The sequence below is a fragment of the Delphinapterus leucas genome, chromosome 8, assembly GCF_059928025.1.
Source record: "Delphinapterus leucas isolate spDelLeu-1000000601 "Yukka" chromosome 8, BTC_Dleu_Yukka2, whole genome shotgun sequence".
NCBI classification, from domain to species: domain Eukaryota; kingdom Metazoa; phylum Chordata; class Mammalia; order Artiodactyla; family Monodontidae; genus Delphinapterus; species Delphinapterus leucas.
In genome coordinates this window covers 52,936,034-52,955,316 of record NC_143136.1, presented here as the reverse complement: position 1 = coordinate 52,955,316, position 19,283 = coordinate 52,936,034, and the positions used below count along the sequence as shown (strand labels likewise).

At 37.4% G+C, this 19,283-nt stretch overlaps 1 long non-coding RNA gene across 1 annotated transcript in view; it reads left to right on the top strand.

Moving 5' to 3' along the window:
- Window positions 1–4,679: 4,679 nt before the first annotated feature.
- The window catches only part of LOC149748556 (uncharacterized), a 144,723-nt gene continuing 130,119 nt past the window's right edge, over window positions 4,680–19,283 (top strand). The window contains exon 1 of the long non-coding RNA XR_016394117.1: window positions 4,680–5,579. This is a non-coding gene — a long non-coding RNA (uncharacterized LOC149748556). The remainder of the gene's footprint in view (window positions 5,580–19,283) is intronic.

The window sequence follows — 19,283 nt, the reverse complement described above, 5'->3', positions numbered from 1 at the left end:
TTATCTGTGGGGAGAGGGGTGGGGGGTAGGGACAAGATAGGGGAAGGAGGATTAAGAGTAACAAACTACTAGGTGTAAAACAAATAAACTATAAGGATATATTGTACAGAGAAAGAAATATAGCCGGTGTTTTATAATAACTTTAAATGGAGCATAATCTATAAAAATATCGAATCACTATGTTATATACCTGAAACTAATCTAACACTGTAAGCCAACAATACTTCAGTAGGAATAAACAAACTATAAAAGTTGGCAATTTCATATGGTTCAATCTAAAAAAAGAAAAAGAGAGTGAATCCCAGGTCCAGAATACTTGGGGATATGTGGCTTTAAACCTCATCTTGTCAGAATCTTTAGAAAAGAGTCATCTCCCAGGGACAGATTCCCATTAATAAATCTCAGTGAGATTGGTATATTTCCACTACAATGTCAATTAATCAATTAATTTAGAATGGGAAGTACAATTATTAGGTAAACTAGAACATTTGAATGGTCCAGTTGATATATATATCCCCTGAGGTCCGTTTCTCATAGAAATTCCATCAGAATGCAGATTTATTTATTTCCAGCAAGAAACATATCACCACAGGCAAATTGGATATCGATGTCAGTCTTCCCAGTGCATTCCCTCCCTGTGAGCCAAAGGCCGCCTCTGAAGTGCAGAATCAGATCGAGGCAAGTGAGTATTAGCCCGTTGAAACACTCAGGTGCATCAAGCTCTGGAGCTCTGGTTTTCCCATCTCCACAGAGGGAATGCCTCTCACGCACACTCTCAGACTCAGAGCTGGATAGGTAAGGAAATCATACATAAAAATACATCTATTGGGGCTTTCCTTTTCCGTTTTCCAGGGCGACTGCGCATCCTCCATTTACATTATCCTTCTCCAAAAAAAGTAAACACACGTGTTTAGATGTCATCATACTCAGACATCTCCATGTTGCGTTTCTGGGCTCCTGAGTTGCGTGTGTTCCCAAGCCCTTTGATCACAGAGTCACATGCATTTTCCCAGTTAATTCCCCCTAATGCCTGGGCCCAGCCATAGTGTGTGAATTTTACTTCTTTATCTACCAGGGAGCGTGATGTCCCTCCCCTCCAAGTTTTGTGGAAGGGAGCACCTTCCTGTGACTCACATATTCTAATAAGGCTCTAGACACTGGAATTCTCTGACATATGTGCGGGTTGAAAAAGATCTTGTACAGACTGAAAAATGATCTTGTGATCTTAACTGAACCCTCTCGTTTTATAAATTATTGCTTGGAAAAGCCCTGTGAGATACTCACATACACAGAGGTAGTGAGTGCAGGGTTGAAACCCAGCCTGGCCTTTCAGACTCTCACTTGCTGCCCCTGGCTGCTGGGTTTTCCAGGTTTTGGTTGCTTCTGCCCAAGAGTGCTCACTGATAATCATCTTTCCTTTTCCTTATTCCTTTCTCCCTTTTTTCCCCTCACAGAGGATGGACTGTCACAGAACCGAATCACTGAAATGTAAAAACATTTAGAGGGTTTAGATTTTTTTTTTTTTTTTTTCATTTCTTGTCAAGGGAAGAACACACCTCTGTGTCATCAAGACAAAGTAGATTCTTTAAGAGAATTGTTTTCAACAGGGCTGCTCTGTAGTGGGTACTGGCCATGACCTGCTAGAAAGTGAATGGAGCCATTCAAATGTGTTAGTAGTCTACTACTTAAAATTTATTTTCTCATTCTAATGAAAGGTGATGGCGTCTTCAATCATAAACTTAGTCTGGTTTTATTTAAATATTGTGTCATCAGCTTAGGATCTATTATGCTGGGCTTCTGAAGAGAGAAGCAAATAGTCACTTACTAAGCTTGATTAGACTTGATGTGCTATGACATGCAGGATAATTTATTCTTGCTTTAAGTCCAATTAAGGCGAAAGAATCCCCAGGACAGCAGAGATTTTGGTGGCCTGTGTTTATATGGATTACAAAGATGACTTTTGGAAGGGAAATTTACTTTTCAACGGTCTATTCCACTGTTTATATTGGAAAAACTATTTTTTCTTAGAAAATGTACTGTTACTGATAAATATCAGAAGCCAGTGCCTATCTTTGAGTTAGTCACAGCAACTCTACGGCTGAATGCTCACCCATCTTTTTCTGTTCCACAGGCGTACATGTGAGAGGAGAGTGTGGTACAGAGAAAGGGGGAGAGCACAGGCTCTGAGGTCACCTCCTTCACTTCTTAGCTCTGTGACTTGGGCAAGGTACTTGACCTCTCTGGACCTCAATTTCCTCATCCTTAAAATAAGAATGATGATGAACAGTGTTCACATTCAGAGTTTGTGTAAGGGTTGAATATTTTAATACCTGTAATATGTAAGAAGAGTGCCTGCTGCTAATCAAACTAAATAAATATTAGCTAGTGTAATTGTTATCACATCACATTTTACAGACAACATTCAGTATAGAGCCCAAAGTCTACTATCACTCAGAATGGCCAGATATGAATTATATATCTACCTTTAACATTATTGAAGCAACTTAAAATCACTTCAGGTTTTTATTTACATCAACTATGGACTTACATACGTGTAATAGACAGAAAATGTGTCTTGGAGCCTTGTAGTTCAAGAGTTAAATCATGGCTCTGCCATTTACCATCTCAGTAAACAAAGGATTAGCATCATCATCGTGTCTCATGTTCTTGTCTACAGAATGGAATAATAATACTTATTCGTAGCTAATATTTATCCAGAGTATCAGTAAGCTGATACTTGCTACATATCAGGCACTGATTTAAACACTTCTGATGTAAGAATTCATTTTGTCTTAACAACCACCCTGTGAGGAATAAGTCCTTGGCCCAGTTCATACAGTTAATGAATAGCCAAACTAGGGTGGAAATCCAGGCAGCTTGATTCCAAAGCCCAAGCTCTTCATTACTGCATGTATAATGCATTCATTCACTCCACAGATATTTATTTCATGCTTCACATGTGTCTAGGTGGTTTGGATGCAGCAATGTATAAAATAGAGAAAACAAACAAATGCCTCCTGACAAATTTAACTCTCTGTGATAACAGGTGAATTAATATAGAGAACAGTATGGTCCATCTGAAATATAACTCAAGCCACGGATGCAAACCACAGGTACAATTTCAAATTTTCTGGTAGCCACATTATGAAAAGAAACAAGTAAAATGAATTTTAATAATATATTTTATTTAACCCACATACTTAAAATATTATCACTTCAGCACATGGCCAGTAAAAATTAGCAACCAAGTCATTCTTTTTTTTATATACTGAATTTTCAAAATGCAATGTGTATTTAACATAGCACTGCTTAATTCACACTAGCCACATTTTAAGTGTTTGATAGCACATGAGCTAGTGGCTACTGTACTGCACAGAGCACTTCTCCAGGATAAGCATGTGCCCTTGAGAAGAGCCCAGTGTGAACGCTCTGAGTGGAGAAGGGCTTGGTACTCCACCTGGAGCAGAGTGACGAAGAAGTAGAGTGGTCAAGATGAAGTTTGATGGGAAGGCAGGGCCCAGGTCACGTAGGACCTTGTAGGCAATGATTGTAGGTGAGTCATCTGGGAAAAGGCAGGGATTTCTTTGCCCTGTTACTTTAAAGCACAGCTCCCTTTATCTTTCAAAGTCTGAGTCCTAATTCAATGAGTGCATAACGAGTAACTAAGTCACCCCCAAATCTTGTTAGCAAAAAATTGCTTGTGTTAGTGATCTTTTCAGTGCGGCTTATTTATCAGAGCAAACTAATGCCTCTTGTCATCTGAAATACAAGTGGCTGTAATACTGACTTACAACACAGCTTTCAGTGTGTGAGCCATTTGAATTTCACCATTGCAAACAGCATACATGCATAATCAGCTTTGGGAGTTGAAGTAAAATGAAGAATTTTCATCCAAGGTTGGTTTAGTTCATTTAAAACTGGCTTTGATTTAAATTCCAAGTGATGCTTTTAGCTCACGCAACAGTTAAAATGGAATGAAGTTATCTAATTCCAAATCATAATCCCTTCCCTTCAGTAACCTTAGAATCCAGTGTGTGGCATTGGGTCATACAAAGCGTGAGTGTTGGTACAAGAACGGCATGATTCGTGTATGGTTTTTCTTTCGAATTTACACAGCATGTTCAAGTTGAAGGGTGACTTTGAAATTTTATAAGCTGAAGAATCTGGAAGCACTGGAGTCCACACAATCTTTTAACTCTAATAGTAAGCCTTAACTAACTGCTAGACACAATTACAGGGACCTCTCCAGAGACAGGCAAGAAGGAGTCTTTATAAGCTGTATATAAATTTTAAAAGATCCTTACGTCTGTTTTGTTAAAACTTTGTATCCTTCACAATCTACTACCAAGTTATGTTACATTATAAATTTGGAAACATTTCCACATGGAAATATTATTTTGATCTTGGTAGATAAGTTTAATGATGTTGCATTATATATCAACAATACCCAAAGACCTATTCTCTTCTCTGAAAATGCTGATTCTTGGATTTCCCTGCTTTAATAAAATCCTGCCTACACGCTCCACTCCTGTTACACAGAGCAGAAGGCTTTATATGTAATTATCAGAAGACCAAGTTCAAGTCTGTATTCAGTAAGTGAAACTATTTGGAAATCTAGTTTTTGCAAATTGAAAAGTTTCTGTCTTTCTTATCCTCATCCTTGCATTCTCCATGGTTCGTTCATTCACTTGTTCATTTATCTGATATACATTTATTGAGCTTTTTAAGGACACTAAGCTAGGTGCTCTGGAGTGGATTTTTTTTAATGTAAGTGGCTCCTCATTGAAAATGTTACGTATGTGATTATAACATGATTTACAATGTGCTGAATATACCAAAAGGCATATACAAAATGATATGGGAATTTAGAGAAAGGAGGAACTATGGGTGAGATTCAGAGATGTAGTTAGTTATTGAGGTTGGTTCTCAAAAATGTGTGGAATTTCAACAGGAAGATCTTAGAGGGAGTAAGCATTTAAGAGAGGGAACCTGTTCAAAAGAATGGTCACGTTATTCTGTTCTTAAGTCAAAGTCTTCAAAAAAGAGCAAGAAGAGAGTAAGAATGGGAGACAAGGCAAACTGGGGTCCAGGGCAAGAAAGCTTTTAGTGGCAGCCTGAGTATAAACCTTATTCTGTGGAAAATAAGAAGACTTAGAAATTTTTTCAGCAGAGAAACCATTATTCTTTAGACTTCTTTTTTCCTGGCAAAACATTTAGGACGAATTGTAAGGGAAGTGGACAGGAAATAGGGAGACCAATTGCAAAGTAATTGCAACAGTCCAGTGGTAAAGTAATAGGGGTTGAAGCCACCAATCTTAGTGACATTGTGGAATTTTAATCTCAAGGCCCAGATCTTTGAGACAAGCAAGTGGAAAATGTTGATGACACTTAAATTTTTAATCTGACCGGTGTGAGGAATAGGAGGGTGAGTGAGCAGCTGGTTTGTGGGGAGGATGATGTGTTTTGGACAAATTAAATTAGGCATTCTATCCATTATCCTCTCTAGATGGCTGAACTAAAAACCAAGCTGACGTGAAAAATGGAGCCAGGAGGCGGGATAGCGACAGGACGTTCTAGAGGTAAAATGTAAAGATCCATGACACTCAAGCTCTTTCTCTCTACATAAGACTAAGCCGGTTCTAACAAAATCCATACGGGCCAAGTTCAGATTGTAGCTATTGGTTTTCTTCTTCCTTGTGATATTGCGACTTATAATAAGAAATATATATTTGGTCTTTGTCGCTGTTTCCGCCACAGAGACCCCCCCCAAAACCTTGGAATTTCCTAAATGTTGAGAGTGATAAAGGTGCCTTTTGTCATGTTAATGACTTTGGGAAAGCAGCTGAGGATACGGGCTGTTGCCTGGAGCCAACCCTGCTTGAGGGGTTGGAGTTTTCATTCCCACCCTGACCTTGGGGAGGAAAGAAGAGCTGGAGACGGAATTCAGGCACCAATGGTCAGTGATTTAATCAGCCATGCCTATGTGATGAGGCTTCCATAAAAACCCAAAAGGACAGGGTTCGGAGAATTTCTAGGTTGGTAAACAGGTGGAGATTTAGGGAGAGTGATGTACTCAGAGAGCATAGAAGTGCCATGCCCTTTCCCCATGCCTTGCTCTATGCACCTCTTCTTTCTGGCTGTTCCTAAGTTATATCCTTTTATTATAAACCAGTAATCTAGTAAGTAAGTTGTTTCTCTGAGTTCTGTGAGCCTCTCTAGCAAATTAATCAAACCCTAGGAAGGGACTGTATAAACGTCTGATATATAAGTCAGTCAGAAGCACAGGTAAGAACCTGGACTTGTGCCTTGCACCTAAAGTCCAAGGAGGCGGTCGTTGGAACCCCCAATTGATAGGCAGTCAGTCAGAAGCCCTTTTGACTGGCATCTGAAGGTTGGGGAAACATTCTCATTGGACTGAACCCTTAACTGGTAGAATCTGATTGTTACTACCCCTGGTTATGGAGTTGAGTTCTTGGACACCCTGCTGGTGTCTGAGAATTGCTTGGTAGTGTGTGGAGAAGCCCCCACACCCACACACCCACACCCCCACACACACCCACACCGACACACACACACACACACTTTGGGATTGTTCTCAGAACACCAATAGGCATTCCTTATTAAAAAATGAAATCATAGTTTTATTGCTTCCTGAAAAATTAAATGTACAATTTGATGTTTGTGGAAGATTTGGACATTGAAATGCTTGGCCTTAATTTTCTTCTTTAAGAGAGAATTTTCATTAGTGACTAGAAAGACGCTCTGGGTGTTTGTCCAGAGAATGGTCAGTGTACCGACTCTAGAATAGAGAAAGACCCTACATTTCTCAGAAGTGATTTTAAGACTGTCCCACTGTTTTATCTATCCAGGGCAACAAATTACTTCCCACCACCTTTGCTCTGCCTCTCCAAAATCCATCCACCCATCCAAATTATGTCTAAACACACCTCATCCATTAAGCTTCCCCTTGTCTACACTCATATGTTTTCAGTTCTTTAAATTCCCTTAGCAATACATTTATGACCATTATTGACTTCTAGTTAGTGATGTGCGAGCCTCCTCGTTAGAGTGTAATACCTTTGAGAACATAGAGTGTTGCTCATTTTGCCAGCCTGCAGGTACCTTTCACGTGGCTGAGGGTTGACAACTGATTGGGGAATGAATGTGTGTGCAATCACCTAGTTTGCTGAGGACGTCCTATACACCAGGCAGTGTTCTAAGCACTTTACATATGCTACTTCATCTAATCTTTGCCACGACCCGAGACAGAGACTGTTCTTTTGCCTAAGAGAAGGTGAGGGTAAGGACTTGCTGGCCGCTTAAGTAGCAGAGCCAGGACATGAACCCAGGAAGCCTAGCTCCAGAGCTTACGATCTTAGTTACCCGCTTCCAGATACTATATATTGCCCCTTCCAAGTACTATAGTACATGTCCCAATTTGCTTACCATATACAGTAAAGAGGAGAAAGGAGGAAAATAAAGTTTAGAGGACTGCCTTTCTAATTACGGATATATGACTTTGTACAAGACATGGGTCAATTTATCAGGTTCCTCACATAATGTGGATTAACAGCAGTATGTATTTTATGAAATTTTGGTGGTGATTAAATGAGACAATGTACATAAAATGTACATAGTGAAAATGAACTTTTGTGTTGATGGGGACGGAATTCCTAAGGTGTGTAATTCACATTATCTCCTTCTAGATCACCATGTTACCTTCCATCTGGGAGTGATATCTTGGCATCTGCCCTTTTGTGTTTGGTGCTACAACATTATTTTTCCTGAGAGCAATGATTTCTAGCCAGTCTGAAGCTACCCAATAACAGTTGTGAAAATACAGAAAATAGCAATCATGCACTGTAGAGAGAATATGCAGCAGGACAAAAAGAAAATTAAAGGCCTTATAACTTTAAAACCAAAAATTGAGTCTCCCGCGAATGTTAAATTGTAGGCATTTCTTAGTATTTTATTATACTTTACTCTGTGTGGTAGCATATTTATGCATTTTTCTTTTTCAACCAACCTATCATGTTGTACGTTGTCTGTAGCACTTGGAGTGCATAGTTAAATAAACATAGGGGTAGAAAAGAAAGGTCATTTAAAAAAGATATTGTTTTAGTTTATTTTAAAAGAGATCTTTTTTTAGTTCTTTGGGATTTTTCTGAAAAAGAAGTACTTAATCTCACAATTACAATAAGAAACAAAAAAATGCTAACTCCACTGAAGAGAAGAGATAAAAGTGGTTGAAGAAGAAATATATGCTTTTAACTCCCTTTTATTCCTCAGATAAAATAATTCACCTAATGCTACTATACAAGCCAGGCAATGACAAGAGAAAATGATCATTTTATTGCAGTGGATCTTTGTGTACAGAATTTAAGGACAGGACCTGTTCTTATCCTTGGGGGGGAGAGGGGGAGGAGTATTTGATTTACAATACCTACTTATCTCCTTAGAAGAATGTCTAGCATAACATTCGCAAGACTTCATGTAGCATTAATAAATTGAGTGAGGATTTATCAAAAGGTCTGGGATTCATATTAGTTTTTCTTTAACTTTTTTCTTACCTCTTTTGAATTACGGACATGGGAGCAATTTTTTAAACTATTTGGTGGGTCTGTCCCTTTTAGCAGTAGCATTGGCAGTGTATGCCTTGAATTTGAATGTGTATATATGACAGCTACAACCAAATGGCCTATAAGATATTATTCATTTCTTTATACTGTATCTGCTAAGATATGACAGTTAAAAATTTTACAGTATTAAATACAAACTTTCCAAACATTAATTGAAACTCAATAGGAAGTGAAGTAGCATAAAAGAAGTCTAGTTTACTGCTTTGAATTGTGGTCTTAATAAATCTCACTCTGCTAAAATGATGACTCTTGTATTTTGCCTGCATTAAAATCATTTTAGGAGGTAATTGGTTTAGCTTATTGTAATACTGCCTGATAATATTTCTTTTGCTTTTCAAGCAGAGAATAAGGTATCATTAAATTATTGTTGCACAGGGAAGTCATGTATTACAAATGTAGAGTACAGAATATAAAATGGACTCAAGAGAAATAAATACCCTTCACAGAGGAGACTCACTACAGGTTTCACTGGATTATTTAACTCACTCAATGGTGCTTCTACCTGATAGGCTAGAATTACTTGGTAACTCTTTTTAGTTATTTTTATTATTTTAAATTTATTGATTGAAAATATATACAAATACATAAAATAAAGCATTAAAAGGCATATTTTGGAAAAGTTACCTGATTCTACTTTAGTACTAAATGAGATGTGTTGTTATTGTTTTGAACATTTAAAAAATGTTCATTTGATAAAGTATATCAAAGTTTAATTTTTGTTGAACCTGCATTTAGAGAGAGAATGCCTAGGTTTTTATAACCTTATTGTGATTTTTTGAACATTAGAATTCCCATAACCAGAAAAATTAAACTTTTTTTAAAACAAAGATTCTCACAAAGTATATATAAGTATCAGTATATAAATACATATGTATATATACATATATGTATGTGTGTATATATGTACACATATGTAACTGTATTTTCCAGTGGTGATTCTTTTTAAATGACTTAAAACATGCTATTTAACTAAATTGAGTATATTTTTAACTAATTCATCCAATCAGCTAAACGTTTTCCTCCCATAAAAGAAAAAAGTCAATAGCCTATAGGTTTTCTTCCAGGCTGAGGTGAATTGGCTGAACTGACCAGTTCTGGGGAAGCAGGTGGTTCATGAAGTTACAACCAAGGAGTCTAAAGTTTCCCTGGCATCTGGCTTGATGTCATGTGTACCAGTTGTATCCAGTCTTTTTAACAGTCCTACCTTGTGCTTTGCACTTACTGAGCTTGGTATTTTACCACAGTACCCAACTGTAGGTTGGGGGCCTAGTGCCTTGTGAACTATTGGCAAAGTCTCAATCAGCTGAGCACACACAGTGTGTAAATATGTCGGAAGAGAAAATGGACGCATTGATAGATGCCTCCCCAGCAAGAAAAGCAGAGACTGTCATTCAGCCTGCCGCAAGAAAGGAATGGAAAGGAGCAGGCTGACAGCACTGAGCAGGGAAGAGAGAGGTGGACTAGCTGAAGCAAGGAGGCCGGGGTTAACAGCCCTGGAGGTAGTTAATGGTCGGCTGCTCTATAGCTCCCAGGACATAAATCTAAGCAATTCACCAGCTGGAGATGCTTGAGAAGGGAAAGGAATAAACTCACCGTACTTTTATTGCAACCTGGGTAAAATGAATGTTTAATTTTGAGAGCCAGTAGAAGACTATTCTCTAACTACCAGCATCTGCTATAATAAAATGATTTTATATGTAAGTATCCTACTCTATAGTTTGGTTGGTTTGTTGGTTGGCTGTCAGGTTGTGGAATATGTGGGTTGAGTTTTTGTTCTTGGTTTTTTTTTTGAGGTATAGTTGATATAGAGTAGTATATAAGTTTCAGGTATACACATAGTGATTCACAATTTTCAAAGGTTATATTCCATTTATAGTTGTTATAAAATATTGGCTATATTCCCAGTGTTGTACAATAACTCCCTGTGGTTTATTTATTTTGTACATAGTAGTTTGTACCTCTTAATCTCCTACCCCTATCTTGCCCTTCCTGTCTTCTCTCTTCCCACTGGTAACCACTAGATTGTTCTCTATATCTGTGAGTCTGTTTCTGTTCTGTTATATTCACTGGTTTGTTGCAGTCATTAGATTCCACGTATAAGTGATATCATACAGTATTTGTCTTTCTCTGTCTGACTCATTTTGCTTCACATAATATCCTCCAAGTCCATCCATGTTGTTGCAAATGGCAAAATTTTGTTCTTTTTATGGCTGAGTAGTATTCCATTGTATGTGTATTTACCACATCTTCTTTATCCTTTCATCTGTTGATGGACACTTAGGTAGCTCCCATATCTTGGCAATTGTAAGTAACGCTACTGTGAACATTAGCGTGCATGTATCTTTTCGAATTAGTGTTTTCCTCTTTTTTTCGGATATGTACCCAGGAGTGGGATTGCTGGGTCATATGGTAGTTCTATTTTTAGTTTTTTGAGAAACCTCTGTATTGTTTGCCACAGCGGCTGCACCAATTTACATTCCCGCCAACAGTGTACCAGTGTTTCCTTTTCTCCACATCCTCGCCAACATTTCTTATTTGTGTTCTTTTTGATGATAGCCATTCTGATAGGTGTGAGGCGATGACTAATTGTGGTTTTAATTTACACGTCTCTGATGATTAACGATGTTGAGCATCTTTTCATGTGCCTGTTGGCCATCTGTATGTCTTCCTGGGCTGGGTTTTATGAAATTAAGTGGACTTTAAGATTGAAGAAACTAAACATCTTAGTACATGGAAATTTCAAAGCTAATTCATTTGTGACAAGCAACAGTCAATACCTCAGTCAAGAACAGGAGGAAAATGTCAAAAAAACCTGAAATATAAACATGAGAAGCATGTGCAGATATAGTAAGCTTTAAAGGAGTTGGCCATTTCAGTTGGTAAGACAGGAAAGATTATAGAAGCCAAGTCAGCTTAAAGCAAAAAGTTCAAGTACCAATTAAAATAGGGCCTAATAGAAACTATTTGTCAGCTCTTGACTCTGCAGACATGGAAAGTCTTTTTGCTATGGACCTGTCTTTAACTATATTTAAGTAAGAATTTTAAATATATTCTGGTTTCAGCTTAGAAGAATTATTAGAGGTTAGAAGAAAAAAATTGCTATCATTAAATTTAATAGATTGTCTAGGCCTTTGATTTCTTTTCTTATTTCCACAGTTTTGATTTTCTTTCTGCTTTAGGATTCAGTTCTTTTATCTGTGGAAATTATTGCTTGTGGGAAATTCTAAATGCTATCTTTCTTAATTATTATTTCTAATGAATGGAAGTAGTGACAGTGATGTAACTGGATAAAAATAAACCAGAAATATTTGATTTTGACATATATTATGTGGTATTTTTAGAAAATTTTCCCGATTTTTTTGGTACACATATACTGCATATCTATAGCAAAAATATTTGGTTGCACATTGTGTTTTGTTGCCATCTCTCTCTCTACATATATAGCTCACCATGAAAATTGTAAAACACCATGTTGACCCTGACAGATAAGCCTTGAACTAGAAACAGGTATCCCAGCTTTTCATATAACTCCTTGTCTTATTACACACATGGTCTTGAACAAGGCATGTACTTCTCTGAGTCTCAGTTTCCTCGTTCACAGAAATGAGGAATATCTTTCTTGTTAATCTTGCTATGGGAAGCAAGTCAAATAAGGTATGTTACTCTCCTTCGATAAACATATGAATTAAAAACTCAACAGGCTACAGACAAATGAGCTTGGTCTCCATCTTAAATAAAATCCTAGAATGAAATAGACAGTACAGTTTGCTTAGCATAAGAGGTATCTAATCTCTTTTCCTTGTTTCAGAGAATTCTTTTATTTCTTGGTCAGGAAAATATAAAAGATAATATTTTATCTAAGCTTAGACTCATTTAATAGATCTCTTTTGACCTCTTTGTGGACAAGTTTTATAAATACAGAGTGAATTCAAGAAAAAAAATAACTAAAATTTGCTGAGCATCTCTCTGTGTCAGTCACCGTGCTTGGTGTTAATGTACTTTATCTTGTTTAGTTCTCCCAACCTTGTAACCAACCTCTGGGGAGAAGTATAACATGGGTGGATGAAAGTGCATGCTCTGGAACTAGCATACTTGCTTTAAATTCCAACTCCTTCACTTTCAAGCTGTGTGACCTCAAAGAAGCTATTTAACTTCAGTGTGGCTTAGTTTTTTCACCTGAGGCACACTAAGGTTGTAAATAGAATAGTTTATACCTTCATAGAGTTATCCTGAGGATTAAATAAATAAATACCTGTAAAACCCCATAGAATACTGCCTGGCACTTGGTTAGCAGTTAATAAATAATAATTGCTAGCAGTTTTTTGAAAAGCAATTATTAAACGTTAACTCAAAAAACTGCAGCTCGTTAAGAAATTTGCCCAAGGTGCCAGAGGAATGGAAAAAGTGGAGCAATGAATCAGACCCACTGCCCTTTATGGCTCCAACACTTTATTTTTTAAACACCTCCATACTATGCTGTATGGACTATTGGATTCTGCTGAAGGTATGAGGTGATGGAGCAGGTGTGTATCATAGCATTGCAACCAACTAAGAATGCAGTATTTGGTATTTCTGTGCTTAAAATTGCTTTGGCCTCCCCACCCCTGGAAACTTCCCACTGGGCATGATTTTCTCCAATCCTGGCTTTCTGCCATATACTCTAATATTTCTGTCTTTATCTCCTTCTTTTCTCTCTCTTTCTCCTCTATTCTTAATATCCCTCCTCTCTTTTGTGATCTCCCCCACATTTACATTCTTGATAACTTCTTATGCAGAGTGGATTTGCTTCTACTTTGCTTACTTATCCTTTTTCAGCACATTTCTTACATAAAAGAAACTTTGATACCAACTGTTAAGGTATGTTCCCAGCTATTCATCTGACCGTTTTGCTTCCCTGCTTTAAAAACCTGGGATATTTTCCTGTTACCCCCAGGATAAAATTTTAACTCTTTCATATGGCGTTAAAGGCTCTTTTCAATCTGTGCTTTAGCTATTTTTGTAGTGTGACCTTCATTATCATAAAAAAGTAAAAAAATAAGTAAAGAAAAAAATTTCTCATACCACTTATAATATCCACCACCAAGAGATGACATGTTACTCTTTTAATGTCTGTCTTACAACTACATCTTATGTATCTTATACTACATCATACGTATCTACATCTTATAACTACGTTATAAAAATTTAAACTCATTTTGTGTTCTTTCTTATAACCTGTTTTTAAGAAATGAGCAATACATTGTTTTCCAATATCAATAAAGTCATCTATAATATTGTTCTTAATGGCTGAAGAGAATGTTGATAGAAACCCCCAATATTAATTTTATAAATAATATACCTAAATATTTAGGCTTTTCCCAATTTTTGAAATTATGAGCAAGAATGTTATAAATGTCTTTGTAGCCAAAGCATTGCATATCTCTTTATAATTTTCAGTAGTTTACAAATGCGGGATTGGTGGATTAGTATATTGCTGTAAAAATTGTGTTGCACTCAAACCTTGGGTAGGACATGTTATCAAATTGTAAATATTTGTCAATTTTTGGTGAAAATTATATTTTACGGCTATACCTAATGTTGCATAACTTTTTCCAGCACTTAGCATATTTGGGTAGTTATCATATTTAAAACTATTAAATATTTAAATTATTACATATATTTAAATATCTCACTTTAGGGCAATGAAAATATTCTTCTTATACATAACATGTAAGAAGTCCAGTGAATGAATGCGGCCAGTATTTTATAATGACAATAAATGGAGTATAACCTTTAAAAATTGTGGATCACGGGGCTTCCCTGGTGGCGTAGTGGTTGAGAGTCCGCCTGCCGATGCAGGGGACACGGGTTCGTGCCCCGGTCCAGGAAGATCCCACATGCCGCGGAGCAACTAAGCCCGTGAGCCATGGCCGCTGAGCCTGTGCGTCCGGAGCCTGTGCTCCGCAACGGGAGAGGCCACAACAGTGAGAGGCCCGCGTACCGCAATAAAAAAAAAAAATTGTGGCTCACTATATTGTACATCTGTAACTTACATAAATTGTACATCAATTATACTCCAGTTTAAGAAAATTTTAAAAAGAAGTCCAGTGATCACACTCTTGAGAGAACAACTTATAGCTGACCACAACTACAGATATCAGAAAGTAAAAACTGATTTTATTAAAAAGTCTGTCTTTGTGACAGTTTCAGAAGAATTCAATTAGAATTCTTATACATACTCGTGTGATATTAAGTTAAAAATAGAGGAATTTTTAAAATGTTATACCTTGTTTTCATGCTGAGATCAGTTTTAGAAAGAATAAAGAAAGAAATACTAAGAAACACATACATTCTCATTAGTCACAATCAAAAGGCCTTGGCTTATTGCCATTGACTATAAATTAAGAGTAGGTGATGGCTGCATAATCATTAGATGATGGCAAGTTATAACTTGCAAATAATATTCTGTTGATCCTTAGAGAGCCAGTGTTTTATAAGATGGAAGCATATTATATATCTGGATAGAAGGTAGTGCTCTGGGCCCTGTATTTGACTTCATCCTGACCTCCCTAGGATGCCTGGAGTACTGGGACTGGTCAGTCAGACTGGGTGATGCACAGTTTACAGTGGTCTGTTGGCCACCGGAAGCTCTAGAATGGTTTATCTCTCTAGGAAAGCTGGTATGTTGAGAGTTGTGATTGTGACCAGCATGTTAGGAAACTCCAAAGCAGTCAGGTTGTGTCTAGTGTGTCTAGAGTGCCCATGTGTCTAGAGTAGTTCCTGCATTAGTGTCCAGACCGGTCCTCCTCTGAGCCATCAGTGTCCATAGTAGCTTGCATGTCCTGTAGCCAGTATGTCAGTCTCTGTTCACGTGCCTGGGGCTGTTCAGGAGTCCCAGGACAAGCTCTAACTGTCTCTAGAGTACTCAGTATATCTTGGCTGTCGAGTTTGGAGAACTCTCCAGGAAGTAAGGGTGTCACCCACATCTTTCTTTTACTCCCACACCTCCTCTCAGGTGTATGCAGAAACTGATTTCTCTAGTTGGGAATGCAACTGTTGTCCAAGGGAGGATACTAGAAATGGATTCATCTCCCCTTTCATGTTTCTAGGAGGTGAGCAGGGAGTGAGGTTCTATCCATAGCCTGACCTCTGCTAAATGTGAGTCCTGAAAATGCTATGGAAAAATGTCCTCCCAACACTTTAATTATACTGCTAACACAGCACTTTAAATTGTATTTTGATAGACTTTAGACTCTTTAGTATGGCTTATTAGGATTTTTATTGCGTGACCCTGTCTTAGAGTGGGTTCCGCAGAAGTAGACACTGAAATAAGGATCTGAGCAGTTCATTTGGTGAGTGAAGACAGCACTGGAAGAGAAGTGGGGAAATATACATAGAAGAGAAGTCAGTAAGGGCTATCTCATCAAGGCAGTTACCACTAAAGGCAACTAAAGCTTAGTCCGCTGAGGAAAATTCTGGGGGCCATTTTAGAGCATGTGCTACAGAACTATCCTACTAGAGGGGCAAGGGAGCTGAGGTACTTATATACCAACTCTCGTTGGTCTTTGGTTGAGGGCTTCTCTTGTGGGAGAAGGGAGGGTTGATTTCCCAGCACTTCTGATCTGCTTCAGGAACAGGCAAAGTGGCTTCAGCACTGTTTGCCAAAGAAAGATCTACAGGGGTTATCCTAAAGGGACGTGGGTGGTTCTCACAGTATCTGCCGCAGGTCCCTTTTTATGCCGTAGCCTCACTTTTTCTATGCCACACGCTCTAGGAATTCTTACCTGTTTGCTGTTCCTCTCATTATTCAGAGTATTTGCAGAATACATACTATATGCTAAGCACTTCGCTAGGTACTGGGGACTCACAAGGGAGCAAGATAAAAATGGTCTCTGCCTCCAGGAGCATAACACTCTCCCTTCTTTCTTTCCTTTCTCACCGAATGTGCTTGAATACAAATGGCTCTTTAACCTGTCTTTATTCCCCACAAAAATGAAAGCTCAGTGAAGGCAAAAACTCTTCCTGCCTGGCTCACTGCTGAATTTCCAGCCCATGGCAAGGAGTGTGCCATAGAGTATGTTCAATATATGTTCAGCATTTCAGTTGACAGTGTTGTACTATAGTCATAAAAATAAAGGTTGGCTTGACTAGTATAGGAGCTCCTTGAGGGCACTCATTGTATCTCCGGTACTAGCACTTCTCTGACACTAGCAGATATGTAATACTTCTTAATAGAATTGAATTCAGTTTACTCAAACTGAATTATTGTTTGGTATAGCGACCCAGATATACCAGTAACTTGAAATCAGGTCTCGTGAAGAATTGTTGAAAGAATTGGAAACACTTTATATGAAAAAGGCAAGACTTGGGGAGGACTTGTCTTCAAATATCATAGAGACTGATAAAGAAAAGAGACACTGGGCTTGATGTGTCTGTCCTGAAAAAAAAAAAAAAAAGATTTTAGCACTGAATTAGAGAGAACCATCAGATTTAGTATGTTAGTGTCAGGAGCAGTGAGCTGCCCATCATTGGAGGCACCCAAGCAAAGTCTGGGAGTGTAGGAGACAAAATTTAACAATAATATGCATGGTTGATATAAGTGCCTGAGAACCGAGATTCTATGAGTTTTCTAGATAAGTGCAAAGAAATATATTTCTTCAGTCCCTTATAATTTTACAGAGTTTTCTGTAGGAAAATTAACTCTACCTTTCTCACAAGGAGGTTGTGCTTTCAACTAAGAGTTTGATTGCTTTATACCTTACAGGTTGTTTTTACATAATCCTTGCAGAGATCCTTTGAATAGGCAGACCAAGTATTATTATTACTGTTTTACATGAAAGAAGACAGATGCTTATAGAGGTTTACTCATTTGCCAAAGGTCACACATGTACTAACTGATGTAAATAGACCTCGAATCCAGGTCTTTGTGCCTCTTTCTCCAGAGCTGTCCACCGCACCATGCCACTTCTGTTATTACTGAGATGAGAGGGGAAAAACACAACCTCCTTTGAAAATACTAATGCAGACCCTCCCTTGCAGAAGAATGCTGCCAAGCCCTCTGTAATTTATACTTGAGAACAAATTTAAGTGGTATGATCAAGAAGAGCACATGGACAGTGAGAAACAGGATCCGGTTAAGAACGCAGCGCTCTGGTATCCCATGATGCTATTTACCCCACAGAATCTGACTGCTTTTCCTGGGAAGGAATTATAATGATGCTTTTATGTTCCTGGCCAGGAAATGTTTATAAATCGTAATGTACCATTTGCAAGTGATGTTACCTTATGAATATTAAAAGATTAGGAAATGACATTGGCTTTTGTTGAAAACCTTGAGTGACCCTGTAACAGACACAATAAATGATTGCTTTTATTGCAGTGCCCTCTAAATATTATTAAAACTCTTTATAGTAGGCAATAAATAATGGCAAATGAATGCTTGATTTATAGCAATTACAGTACAGATGAGTTGGATTCATGTGCCGCACTGTAATGAAGATAATAGCTCAAAACACACGAGAAACAGTCAGTGAGTGAAATATGAGCTGATTTACATGATCCATGTCCCTTGAGTAACCTGTAATTGGCTATTATGAAAGGGACTCAGAATGATTTGGTCTGCAAATAAGAGAAGTAGTACAAAATTACCATATAATCTGTGTGAATATTTTTTTTATTTTCAACACAAAACTATTTTTGTGGCATATAGGATCTGTGCCCCATATATAACATGTGAGTACTCAACAGCTAAGGACCATTCTTGTCTAACTCCTTTGAAAATGTTTTCTTTGAAACTGGTATCACTTTACCTTTATTCATAGTAAACATACAAAAGTGCTTTCTTTTAGCTCCAAGGTATACTACATTCTTTCATAGTCACCCTTTTAAGAATAGATTTTGTGGGTGAGGCTGGAAAAACATGGAATTTCCAAACAAAGGAATTCAAAGGATATGTGTAACTTATTTTATTCATCAAAGCAAATTTAGGTAATTCATATTAATATTTTAGATTTCAGGAAATTTCTAATGAAAACTTAGCTTTCTCAATTTTTGTAATGTTTGCCTAAGTCTCCTTTTGACTCTCCCCAATAGAAAACCACACCAAAACAATAATAATCCACATGAAACTTCTTTTTTTGGTGGAATAAGCTGCTATTTTTGAAAGGCAACGAAGGGAGCTGTGCCAGTACAGTATTTCATGCCTAGACCGTCTGTCATGCTCCTGAAATCTCATTCTCATTATCACACAAATAACCCAAGGGATAGAGCTAGTCCCACTGGCAAGAGGGATCTTCAGTGTTTATCCTAAGCTACTATTACAGTGTCCATAATGGGAAAAGGTATACCATAATTAAGAGCTATAGCCAACTAATTAAGTCAAATTACATCTAATTATAAATCCGATAATCTATGCCAAAACTAGTTGTTGATAGCTAAGGGAAAAATAATGTTTTAATTAACCTCTATTATGAATCACTGTTTGAATGTTTTTCTATTAAAAATATTTTTATAAGGTAAATACTGTAGCTCTCTTCTATCTAATTTTGGTTTAGGAATGGACAAATCAAAAATCAAAAACTATTTTAATAAAACTTTGCCTTTAAAGGTTATAACATAATTATGTTAATTATTAAATATTCCTAGAAAATTTGAAAGGAAAATATG